The following is a 13,717-nucleotide window of genomic DNA, read 5'->3' as shown; positions in this document are numbered from 1 at the left end:
TTAAAATTAACACCTTGTGCAAAACCATTAATTTCACATTTAGCATTGAAGCATCTGCTATCTTTGAAAGAAACCTATGATTCTATAAACCTCCCAGCAGAAGCACTGGCCGGTTGCTGACGTTAACTGTTATCTTTTCCCCATGGTGGGACTAGCACCATTACTGACCACCTCTCAGCACGTGCCGGCTCTCACTGCACCCCAGCCATGCTCTACAGCTAGGGAAGGCTCCGTGACACCCCGGGGTGCTGGCAGGGATCTCCAGCACTGTGGCTGCAAGGGGGATTTGGCCCTGTATGTTTAAGTACATTCAGTTTAAAAGGTCAAGTTGAGAGCTGCTTGCACGCTCTTTATGTCTGGAAATGGGAGGTAAGTGCAGCCATTAAGTGTGGCTAAAATACATCTTAGTAAGAGATTCTTGGAAAGTCTCATAATCTCAACTGCCTTCACCTTTGGCTAGGAGCAAAGAAAGACTCGCTCCCACTTAGTCCATCTCAATCACAAACAGGGGGCCTTCGACAGCTGCGTCAAGCTAATGCTGGTGGGAATTAATACACACAGAAATTCCTATGGAAAGCCAGTCCATCCCCCCCCTTACTGTGGGGAAAACAGTGATTATTATTTATTACTAGTATTATTTTTTAACTGCCAGATACAGGTTCAGGAGCTGGGGAAGCAGAAGCATTGCTGCCCCCTGCACCAAGCTAGCAGGCAATCAGGGACAAATCCCTGCCTGCACCTCTAACCTATCTAGCCTGAGCAGCATCAGAGATCAGATCAGATCCCCTTGGCACATTGCTGAGGACAGTGGCACACCAGCTGCTGCAAGCATTTCTTCTGCTGCCATTACCACTGTTTAATCAGGTTTCAGAGAAATATGAAAATATGGCAGGTTATGCACCTTTTCTATGCCACAAAATGCCCTGGTGATTTCCACATTACTTACGAACTGTGACTTATATACAGTGACTTACACAAAACTCTTGTTAATCAATTACCCTGACAATTTTATAAAGACAGAAATGTATACTCACCAAACAGATTACATTACTATGACACTTCTATTAAAGTCAGATTTGTCTCAGATGATGCTTGCTAACAAGGAGAGCAATGGGACACTTCAAAGAAAACTCCACAGGGGCCAAGATTAGGAGAATTCAAAGTATTTCTCCGCATGTCACCAAAAATAAAAGGAAACAACAACCTGCAGACCTCCCTGCCACAGAATCTCATAGAGGTCAACAGTCAATGGGATTCAAAATCATTACATATAAATATGTAAAGCAAGAATATGAGGAGTTCTAATATCAAAGATTGAGAAAACTGGAGCTTGAAAGAGCTGTACTTCCAAAAGTCAAACCCCAAACCCTCCTTCAGCTGAGCAGCCCACCACTGGAGCAGGTGGTCCTGGAGATGGTGCTGCTTGGGTGGGCTAATGGTAAGAGCAGGATTAGGGCTTTAAAGGTGCTGGGTGGAAAGCGTCATCTCCACCATCCCCAGGTCCATACAGCCCATGGCTCCTGAAGGAGAAATGACAGAAATAAAGGGGGAAGAGTGTAGAGAGCAGAACCAGGAAAGAATTCCTTCCTCTCATTTACCTTTGAGGAATAGCAGTTGGCAAGCCTAGCTGTCCCAAAACTGCCCACTTCAACATCAGTGACCCTGCATTCTCCCTCTCTGGTCACAAACCTTAAATACCATCATAGGGGTGTCACACCAGCGTTGAAACTGGTGCAAAAACCAGAGCTACAACACAGTAACTGCTCCAGCACAGCCCTAGGTAGGCAGAAAGTTAAGAGCACACACCTGGAGCCGTGCCAGCCCAACACAGCCAACATCTGGCTTCACTTTATCCTTTCTGCTGATGCTATGCATGAGGATACATAGCACCCACGTTGTCCTTTGCAGTTATCTCCTCTCAGGATCCTCACCGCGATACTTTGCTTTCAGCTGTTGTGTTTTGTTTGGTATGCACTAAAAAAGTGTTTTTTAATTAAACATGTTTTAATTGTTAACTTTGTTGACTTTAAATTAATTAAAGTCATTTTTTTTTTCTGGGCACGTTTCTGATTGTATCACATTTAAACCAGACCTCCAAGTCCAGATCTACATTCTGACACTAAACAGAAAGTTCTCCATAGAACAGTTCCCCTAAACTTAATTACTTTTTTTAATGTTACTGCTTTTCTGCCTTAGGGGCCAGTATAGGGTCTTGGGACAGAGACACCACAGTCTTGAAGCTGTCCACAAAGCAAGGACAATGGCAATGCCAGGTTCCTCCCCTATCATTTGGCAGGTGCTGTTAAGAAACCACCAGTATCTCAGGCATAGCTCAATCCCTGACTCTTGAGCTAGGGTGATGAACAGGGCTGCTCAGACTCTTCACAACGTGGAGAAATGCTCAGATCTCATGCAGTAACTGCACAGAAACCCTCTGTCTTTTCTCTCATGGGGTTTTACTGTTAGGTTACCACCTTCCCTTGAATATTTGAGCCAATAAAGGACTTTTCCAGACCGGACAGCAGGTGCAGAGTTTGGGGATTTTACAGCCTGGGCTTTGGAAATTCTAGCTGCAAAATGCATCAGAGCTGGAGCTGTGCTTGCCTCAAGGTGTTTCCAGAAGAAATAGCCAAGCAGAACATAAGGAGGCACCATGGCCTCCTTACAGCAGCCAAGCAGAGGAAGCCAGCCCTGCAATGCAATTAAACAGCCCTTCCAAAGCCATCATTAATTGTCTGCAGGCAAAGGGAAGCGCTGTCCGGCAAAGGAAGTTGGAAGGATCAGCAAAAAGCTCAGGGAGTTCAGCAGGCTGCTGCTGAGCGGATTAGGTTACTGTTAGTTCTTAGAATTCCTTCCATAGGGACACTTACATATATTGAAGCCTGCACGAAAAAGCCACGTGCTGTTCAGACTACCCAGCATTTAAACCATAGATCTGAAACTTAGGATAATGGACAGAAAGGCAGATGCAAAGTCCCATTCAGCATCGCTGGATATGGGCTAATAAATCCTCCTTGGAGTTTCCAGGGACTTAGCGCATCTTGACTGCATACCAATACTTTTCTTTCCAGTACACTTTGTCAACACAATGACATAAGCTAGCGCATACATCCCAATACGTGCACCTCTTGTCCAGCTCTTCGTTTCACTTGACTCACCATAAACATGCAACTCCCACTCTTTTGACTTCCACTGTCATTAATCTTTGCTCCTGGGAAAGTTTCAGCACTCGGTTAGTCTAAACCTACAGCAATGAAGTCATGCTCAGGGCTGTTGGGGGAACTGACTCAGAGGGGCAGCAACTCACCCGCCCGAGGCAAACTTGTCCATATCCAAACACTCATTCCTGGATCCCTCTGGTCTGGAGGGCTGTTTTAAGACACTGGCCACTAAAATGTGTTGGAGAGGGCTCAGCACAGAGGCATTGGGAGTGCTGGAGAATTAAGCAGTGTTGGAAGACTGAACATGAGTGCACATGTAGGTGAAAACTGATCTCCACATTTGCAGCTCTCTGCCACTTCATGCCTCAAGATGAGAGATGGAGATAGGAGTTATGTCTGTGCAGCAATCTGGGAAGACTCAGCTTTTGCTCTTATTCTCATGCTTCTGTCACAGATTGAGGCTAAAGTTAGGAGAAAACCTCGATCAGAGGGGAGCTTCCAGAATTGCACTTTGGCAGAGCTGCCCGGGAGCAGCCACACAGTAAGGACAGTTTTCTTTGGCAACTTGCTTATAGGAGTATATATATATATATATACACATATATATATTAATACCTTTGGCAAGTAAAGGATCATAGAAAGAAAAGTTGGTTGGCCTTCCTGGCTGGGCAGCAACATACTTTAGGTTAAAAAATAGACTCTGAACTGAATAGGATGAGGAAAAAAAACCCAAACCAAACACTTTATTTGCCTTTGAATCTCCCTTATGTATTGCTGATGCCACAAATCAGTGTCACGGTAAGAGCATGTTACTCATGGAAAGCAGTTGATCAACAAAACATAATCATGACACACCTTTAGGGAAACATATTAGAGACTAATATCTTTTCAGTCAGGTCAAAGCCCCCATATTTATTAATCTCCTCTCATGATCTGGATTAAACTTCATCCAGCGTAAATCACTAGGCTGAGAATGCAAATGAGGCAAAAGAGCAACCACATGTTTCACTGTGGAGTTCTCTTTTTTCCCCTTTCCCTTTAATTGCCCGATACTAATCCCAAAACCTGCAGACTTTCCCTTGCCTCCAGCTTTTCACTAGCCTGGGGATCATATCAGTGCCCTGATAATTAATGTGAATTTCTTCCATATTGAGAAGAAAACTGCTCCATGGTTCTCTGAAGCACTAAGACAACCCCTAAATGTTGCCTTAAAATGCAGAAGTTTTATATATGTGCCTAAAAAGCCTGTTTCAGCATGATAGATACATAAAACAAGTCACAGACTTAAAATGGTGCCATTTTCATGTAAAACGCCCATAAAGGTAATTGCCCTGTCCCTTACATCATGTAAATCACTTCAAGAGTACTCCAGGAGGCCAGTGTTTGGCCAATATAAAGCAGCCCGAGAAAGAAAAGCAGCTTCCATGCGTAAAGGACCTTTATGGACAAGTTCCTAACAGAAAATGCCTCCATGCACCTGGCTGTCTAAGAAAATAAAGTTCTGATGGGCTCCACAAAACCAACCCACACTTCTGGGGACGTGACGCTTGGACCCAACGCCACAAGTAGTGAAAACCCATTAAATTTCTGCAACAACAGGACCAGTGCTAGAGGTGCAGTCCAAAGCATAATGAGTTACTGGGAATGTATCCAGTGATGACAATGGGCTTTACACCAGAAACCATGTAGGATCTGGAAAGATACTTAGGAGATTCCTGTTCTTAGGTGTCCACGTGCTCTTTGGCATCCTCTGAGGGAGCCTACCTGCACCTATTGTTGAGCTGTACTACTTCAGAAGTCTAAACATATAAATTAATAATGAAGTTATGAGCACAAATAACAAAGCCCTCGTGGTGTTTTGTAGAGATTCCCTGACATTCTTCTTGCACAGCAGCTATACATGGAATGGCATTTGATAACTGAACACCTTATCCACACATTACTACGGTGGCATTGAAAATGCTTCCAGGTTTCAGTACTGGTGAAAGTGTGTGCAAATGACACCAAAATTTGCCTATCAGCATTTGCAAGGTGCTGGTGTATGTTATTGCACACAACCCAGACCCGCTATCCAAGGGCAATCATCAACACAGGTGAAGCAATGCATGTTCATTACTATTTCCGTATCATAAAATAAATGCATAGTGTTTTACTGCATGTAAAGCATACTACCTGAACCACAAAAATCTCTGCCTTGGGGACCATAAAATGTTAAAACAACATGCTTAGGTACAACTGTTGGCGAGACAGAGAAGGGTAGAGATGCTTTAACTGCTGCTCAAGGCATAGCTGGAAAGCAAATTACAATGGGCAGTTGTGCTTGGTCCTGAAGGATGTGAAGCACATCAACCTTAAATTAAGCCACCTCTACTATAAAAAAAAAATACACATAGAAGGACCAAAAAATTACAGGCAGGATACAAATGCCCTGGCTGAATACTCCAGCCACTAACCACAGCCACAAGGTCGACAGAAAAGTAGATGAGTAAAGAGAAGAAGTGCCCAGATAAAGGAGAGATCTTAGCCTTCAAGCTCTCCTTTGGACATGTGTACACATCAGAGGGCAAAGATCTCTGCCATCCAACCAGCTGAATCTTATTTTTTTGTAGGTTGTCAGATACATGCAGTCAGAAAATAATGGTGGTTTGTCATTTTGAGCTAAATTCATATTTTCACCATCGCAACTACCAGCAACACCATCACAAGAAAAATAAAGCACAAATCAGCACACCTGGTTTCAGTGAAATACAAACAATTTCTCCATCACTTCCCTAATCTTTTTCCCAAGGCTGGGAAGCCCATCCTATGAAACAGCATTGCCTTTCTCAGGTATAGTGAAGTAACTACAAACCTCTATAAACATGACTTTTAAAAACAGATGATTCCTGCATTATGTGGATATGTGGTTAGGCAGTTTATATTTAGGTTTTTATTTTCATGCTTTACTCGTTGTAGGTGGGAAAGCTCTGCATAGGCTTCTCTCAGCCTTTTCTTATCCCATCATCCATCCTTGGCAGGTATGGGCAAGAACAGATCCGAGATGCTTGCAGTCCACGGAGAAGTGCCAAGTGCTCACAGCACTATCCCCAGAGTCCCAAAAGTCTTGGCGTGGGGGATTCAGCATGTGCTAAAGAGACTTCTCAAGCCCGTTGCAATGCTTTCATGCTTTAATAACTCCCCACCTGAGGCTCAAAACCACCACAAAAATGAGAAATGATGTCAAAAATCATGAGAAACCAAGCAGAAACTGCAGCTGACCCTCCCCTCTCACCCGTCCAGGCATGCACACCAGTGGCCAATCTGTGGCGGTGGTGTGTCAGTACAAAAGTGTTTGCTCTCCATTAACTGACTCATGAGTTGGAAATCCGTGAGCCATCACAAGAGTCCTGAAGCATTTGTTGAGCCGATGGTCAGAGCATTATACTCTGATAAACACGGGGCTAAGAGGGAACCTCTAAATTTTGCTTGAAAACAGATGCTTTCAGCCAGTGTGGGAAGAACTGCCTTGGTCTTCTGTCCTCAAAGATAAGCCCTACCACCCACCCAAGCTCTCAAGATGCTTTCCAAGCTTGTCAATGACTCTTGCTTCCAGGATACTGCAAAGAGGAGTAGGGTATATTCATACTCTGCAGTGCCCTGATGGAAAGATAGGTATGAGCTGCCTCTGAACAGAGAATAAAACATCTAACTGGGCTTTTAACATCCACTCCAGCATCTCTGCATACTGCACAACAGCCACCATGCTTCAAAGCACTGCTCCATGTGTCCCACAAGCTCAGCTTCATGCCCAAAGCACGAAGCCAGGCTGCCCCATAACTCTTTCTAGCTACATCTCTTAATCCAATACATACCTTTTTTTTTGTGTTAGATAACACAATAAAAAAACCAACTGAGAGCGCAGAGAAGGAAATCTGCTATCCAAGTGGGTGTGGCAGGCCAAATTAGTTTCCATCCACAGCTGAGTTTCCCCTGTTTTTAAAGTTGCACAGTTTTCCTTTCAACTGTTGCCTTGAGCATTTGGATGCCCAGTTATTAGTAAACTAGCAAACCCAAATCCCATAGGTACCTTGGCTCCATAAAAGTCGTGAAGATACTCATGGGAAACAGTTCTATCCAGAGATAAACATGCATCCAGCAAACAGAACTGAGCACAAGCTGTTGTACTAAGCAGGGAAGGGAGAAAAAAAAAAGAAGAAGGTATTGAAATCTCTTCCCTAGTCAACAGCCTTTCAAAAGCAATTAAAAACCCTTCTAGGCCTGTGGATGTGACCTGAACTGGCAAGTCTGGCAATGCTCCGGTTGTCAGAACAAAACACCACGAGGACTGTTGTTGTTGGGAATTTTGCCATTAAAAAAACCAACTCAAGAACAACAACTACAAAAAAAACCCAACGCACCACTTTTAGAGCTTTGTCATGTTCCTGTCTGTTTGAACCAAGATACTGGATGTTTGCATAAGCTTCTGGCAGAGACCCAGCTCTCTGCAGTGTAAATACAGCCACAGAACACCAAGGTTTTCAGAAGCTGTTTCTTCAGTGTGTGTTAATGTGGCTTTTCAGGCAGTGGGAGATGGAGAAAGACTATCTGCAAGGAATCCTGTGTTAGTCTGCTTTATATAAAACAGCACCAAGCAGCAGCCAAGTTGTCTCAATTTCCGACTGCCTTAAACGTTTACCAATCTATCTCATTGGAAACCCATTGCCTGACATTCTGACAACAGGGGTTGTTGAAATTAGAGATGCTCAGGCCTGTCTAAGGAGGTTTGCAGAGACAGATTCCCAAAGCTCGCTTCGTGGTGGTCCTCCAGAGATTCGCCTGGCCCATCTCCCAAACACTGTATGTCTCCAGGCTATCACCAAACTGCATTAACGTTTCCAAGGGAGATGGGTCTAAACCGGAGGATCAGATCCAAATATCCTTAAAGTGGATATGAAATCCAAACCAAATAACTCAATTTAAGCTTCAGACTTGTTCAATTTTCCTCTTACAGGAAGAGAAGAAACTCCACCTTCCAACACCTCCAAAACTGGAAGTACTTTTAACATCTAGGTCTTTCTGCTACAGGCATCTAAGCCAATATGTTGAAGGTTTAACATCTGAAGAAAATCAATCACAGAGCTCAGGATCTGGACTAGGACCCGGGAGGCCTGGAGTCAGTTCCATATGTCTATTCAAGGTTAATCTCTCTCAATTTTCAAACAGCACATGCCCACATCAAGACCAATTTTGTAACAGAAATATTCTTACATAGCAAGCAGTCCAATACACGAAGTGGATAAACAGAGGGGCCTATTCTTCAGATGCAGCTGAGACAGGCCAAAGATTTGGAAACTTGACAGCTTTTTGTCATGTGGGCATGTTCAGGTTTGGATCCGAAGTCAACATCTCCAGCTAATCCATAAAACCCACCCAAACTTCACAAGCGTGAGAGCCTGACATTCCTGTAAGCTCTGTGTAATCAAAGTGGCAGACTCCCATCCAACATAAGCAATCACTGACAACTTGTCCATCAACCCTTTTTAATGCTCCATAATAAGAAAGCTTTATAGTTTTGAAATCATTAGGTTTGCAATTAAGGAATTTACCCCATTAGCCCTGCCAAACATTTCAGTTTGCAGAACAGGGGCTGAAACGGAGCAGCCAGGTAATACCTGCAAACCCATAACCCATAAAAAAGCAAACTCTAATTCTCTTCCAACAGCACACTCATGTCTGCATGAGTTCTGTTTGGTGAACACAAGGTAATTATTGTGAAGGCATCATGCTGACAACCACAATCTACTCTGGACACTCTTCAGTTTAATCATTCTATTACACACATGTGTACACCCAATTTGCTGTAAGGTTTGAGCCAGCCACAGCAGAGCCCAGAAGCAAAGGTTCTCTTAGTTTGCTCATAGCAGAGCAGCTCTGAAAGGTCAAATAAAGGGACATCAGAGTGCATTTGCAGTGGCACAATCTCATGTTTCTAACTCATCTTTCACCCTGAACAATGATCAAGCTAAGAAATTCCCAAGCTACATCTGAGGAGTTTTCAGCTGAACTTGTGCCCGTGGCTGTTAGTTGCAGCTACACCTTCCACAAAGGGTTGAGCAACCTTCTGTATTGAAGGAACCAGGAAGCTGAAGGAGTTGCACACTGCTCTTTACAGGCATAGAGAGACAGTCCCTGACCTGGGAAGTTCACTAATTAAATATAGAGGCAATATAGGACTCAGAGGGCTAAAAGCAGCTATGAAACAGTACTGGGCAGTTTGCTTAGCACTGTCCTAAATCCAGATGCAGTCTAGCAACCTGAATGAGGAAGATGAAATGGCTTCAAAGGTACTTGCAGAAATTTTGTCCCAACTTGAGAAGCAGCATGAGGAAAGGCTAAAAACGGCCAGAAGGGAACAAAGAAAATCTCCAAAGGAGCCTTGAGAAAGATTGGAGGAACAACAAGAGTCAGAGGATGGTGACAAAGACATTGATGAAGGATGAAGCTGCCAGAAGAGAAGCATGGCCACAGCAGAGATCTGGAGGCCAGGGACAGATCCCCAATTAAGCACAGTTTACAACTGCATGCAAGGGTAGCCAAACAAGGTAGAGTTTAGAAAAGGAACCAGTGGAGAGGAACCCAGCACCTTCAGTGAGCTTGGAAGTGCAGAAAGGGTGAGAGACCACATGGAAACTCATCAGGGGCTTAAGGGCAGCAAACAGAGCATTTACAATGAAGCAGAATAACGTGTGTTCTGGGGAGAGAGCCAGGAGGGAGAAGACCAAAGTAACAGGGAAGAAAGAGTGAGTGTTTTATGAGTTTTCCCTTGGAAAAAGCTCGTGCAGAAAGGGCAGCGGGGGCCAGAGAGGGAGAGTGTGGAGAGCCAGAGCAGCTCATCTGCTGCAGGATTTCAGACCCCTGCCAGCAGCATCCCTGAGGCCGTGCTCAAAAGTGCCCTTCAGACAATGTGTGAAATGCACTCACCTCTGAGTTCACCTTTCCTGGGAGGGAAACCAAGAACCTTTTGTGCTCCAGCCCTGAAGCACAGAGGTGGATGTTAAACAATGGATTTTCCTCCTACCATGTGTAGCCAATACGGAAAGGCTAAAAGTGGTTTATGATTGCAAGTCAGGAGACTTCGATCGTGCCAGCTCTACACATGACACAATTTCTCAGCAAATTGGCTGGAATTAATGCACATAAGTGCCCGGTTTAGTTATTAAAACATTTTGCAGCATGTTCTAATTTAGACCTATGTGACACCACCACACTTCGGACTTTCTATCAACGTGCAGCTTCCAGCAGGATCTCTTCATAAAATAGATTCTGTTAATGCAATAAATCCATGGTTCAGGGAGAGCTCCACAAGGCTCCAAGTGAGGACTAACACACAAGCCCCACAAGGTTCCAAAGTACAGGCTGCAGTGAGAACTAACACACAAGCCCCTCTTCAATATAATTTTTCTTCTACGAATCTACAAGATACACATTCACAAACTCTTAGTGCTTTCTGCCTTCCCTCCCTGGCAACGTGGATGATTTCACCCTAAGGGATGCATGATCTTTAACCAGACAGTAATTGCCTTAAAGTCCCCAAGACCTAGTCACAAAGCTCCCTTTAATTTGAGAGTGGCTCAACCACAGGCAAAGTCACTAAAGACCTCGCATTAAATCCATGCCATTGTGCTCCTCTTCAAACCCAGGGCTCAGCTCCATTAACAAAGAAGGAGAGCTTCATGGCTGCCATGCCCTGGAAAGGCATTTCCCAATATTTTTCCCAAAGCAAATGGGGAAAGGCAATAGGAAATAGAAGTTAAAAAAATTGATGGGAAAGGCAAAGCTGGGCTGGTCTCTTCCCCACTGCATGGCAAGACATACAGCACACTTGACATGGTCAGCAGCCACTGAAGAGAGACTTACATGCCCCTGCCTTCCTTCCAGTAAATCCCCAACTGGATCAATGTTCAGGCTAGGTATGGATTGCTGTCCAAAACAGCCATTTCAGATAATTCAAAAGTGTATTCAAAAGTTTTCTGAAGCAGACACAACAAACAAGCCAGCAAGCAGCTTTTCAATCTTCAAAAGCATCCTGTTCCTCTACCTCCTTTTCCTCCCTACATTTTCCAAAGAAACGCAAACTTCTCACCAATGTCCAGTGGTTTTTCAATCTTTTCTGTCCCTTGGGAAGCATACCAAGAAGAGCCCGTTCATCACAGAAGCTGCCATTGGGCTTTCTGCATGACAGCACTATGTTCATCCTGCCTTGTGTCCCTGCTCTGGTGGAAGACTCCACTCAAGACCTAGCCAGTGTCTAAGGGCTGTCCACACAAAGTCCTACCCGTTTCCACATTTCCTGTTGTTGTTCTCATTTCCTGGAGAGGGAATGGATGTGCCACCAAGAAAGCTGTAAGCAGCCCTTGCCAGCTCATGGTGGTACATGGACCTGGGTGAAATGACCGAGCAGGCATCAATAAAACAAAAACTCAGTAGCCCTGCTTTAAAGTACAAGAAACTCAAATAGCTCCCTACAAATAATCCTGCTACTTTTATTGCAGAGAAAAACATTTTTGAAGGTATGGAGCTCTTTCATTTATGTATATGCATCAGAGATCGAATTTATGTTTCTCTTGCAACTATTAATATAAGCAACTAATCCAGCACAGGCATCCAGGATCCTCATAGCATTTTAGAAACCCAGAAATATTTACTATCAGGCGTTGGGTCTCTTAGTATCTCAAAGCAGTATTGGAGGGGCTGACTGGAGAATGCACTTTAAAAGATTTACTTCCCTCCCACTGGGAATTCAGTGTCTGAACAAGGAACAAATTCTGAAATGACATAATATTCCATAAAAGAAAAATATGGCACAAATATTTTGTACGGACATAAAAATCATAGTTTTAATTAAAAAGAAAAACATATAGAGGTCTTATCAGGGTTTTTGGCAAGAAATAAGCGTTACATTTAGTGTTATACAACCAAAAACTACTGGAATTTTTTCTGCTTCATTTTTATCTACCCTGAGACGCATTTCACAAGCAGAGTAGTTGGAAGGATCTTATTCTGGTTTTGCTTCAAAGAATAAAATATATAATTGCATTCACTAAATACACTTCAATTGTGTCACAACAGATCAGTGCCCTCCTGGTCACTGTCCCAAGTGCCTGATGGGGGGAAGTTACCTCATAGGGGAAATTCAGCCCACCCTTTTCATAGCTTGGCTCATCCACCAATTTTCAGTGTTTGCCTCGTACCTTCGTCCAGTTTTGGTTTGCATCGATTGCAAGTCCAACTAATTTCTCTTGGAGCCAAACTCAATGACTCAAACGTAACGCAGTCCAAGGCATCAACTTCTGCCTGGTTTTTGGTGGAAATCATATGACACTTTCCCTCCTTTGGCTTTTCGCATGGTTCCTACCTGCAAGTGTGAATGACTTCAGCTCCTTCAAAGCACCAACTCAGATGGGTCACGCTCCATTTAGACCCATGTTTGTTCTGCTTGTGTGAAATCCCTTCTCAAGCTAAAAGCAGCACAGCCTGAATGTTTCCCAGTGCTGAGGGCTTCTAGAATCACATGTCATGCTACCTACCAGCTCTGATCAGTTACCTAACAGTGTTTTCAGTCTGGACACTATTGAAAAGTGACTAAAGGTATCAGAGGTGCTTCTTCATTGTCTCAATGAGAGACACTGCTACTCACAGAGAGAATCACATCAAGCACTCACTTGCGTCCCTGCCCTGTCCCATTGCTTAACATTCCTATTATTACCCAGTGGAGCTAAAGCTTCACTGACCCACTGCACAATTACCATCATACTTTTGTCATCCCAGCTCACTTTGGCCATTCCATCACCACCACCAACTCCTGAATAGGTGGAAGGCCACACATGGTGCCTGTAGCTATACCAGGCAGCAATCCCAGCTGCAAAAACCAGCACTTGAAGTCACAAAGAGGTGGACCAGTCCTCTGTTCTGTGTGCCAATATCTTGATAACATATCCCGATACCCCAAACACTGAGTCAAAGTGTTCTCAAGCAAAGCTGAGTCATCCCAGAGCTATTTTGAAGCAGGACTTTCCATGCCCTATTGTGCCCCTTGCAGCAGAGCTCAGCAGGGAGCTGCTGTCTGATCCCACAAAGCAGGACAGAGTTACAGAAGTCTGAAGATGACTCATGTCACACACATAAGTCTGGGCTTCTGTTTTTTATTTTTACTTTGACAAAATATTCAGCTTGCCCTGCAGCAAACCTATTAGTCACGCTTGCTTCTGGGAACGGTCAGAGTCCAAAAAGGATCAAGAGTTATATGTGGTTTCCGTCCTATCTATCATGCTTCCCTTAGATAGAATATAGGTCACCTAATTTCACCCCTGAAAAAACAAACATTTGCTGAGAAAAATCCCCTTCAGATTCCTGAGAAACTTTTTGGAACAGAATACTCACTCCCCAGCCTCAAAACCCAACTCTGCCTCATTTTTGAGTCAGAAATGTTGGAGTTAAAGCACACAATCTCCATCTTTTCAGAGGAGATAAATCCAGAAAAAACAGAAATTATCCAAACCAGCAAGTCATATTAGCAT

General features: G+C 43.8%; 1 long non-coding RNA gene across 2 annotated transcripts in view; it reads right to left on the bottom strand.

The window, feature by feature from the left end:
- The window catches only part of LOC130606902 (uncharacterized), a 115,613-nt gene extending 102,930 nt beyond the window's left edge, over nt 1-12,683 (bottom strand). For both annotated transcript variants that reach the window (XR_008974104.1, XR_008974105.1), the window contains exon 1: nt 12,556-12,683. This is a non-coding gene — a long non-coding RNA (uncharacterized LOC130606902). The remainder of the gene's footprint in view (nt 1-12,555) is intronic.
- Between the last annotated feature and the right edge of the window lie 1,034 nt (nt 12,684-13,717).

The sequence above is a fragment of the Pezoporus wallicus genome, unplaced genomic scaffold (assembly GCF_028554395.1).
Source record: "Pezoporus wallicus isolate ANWC-B61680 ecotype Strahan unplaced genomic scaffold, APGP_CSIRO_Pwel_v1 contig_10160, whole genome shotgun sequence".
Taxonomy (NCBI): domain Eukaryota; kingdom Metazoa; phylum Chordata; class Aves; order Psittaciformes; family Psittacidae; genus Pezoporus; species Pezoporus wallicus.
Note: the sequence above shows the minus strand (reverse complement) of the source record. Positions and strands in the feature narration are given on the sequence as shown.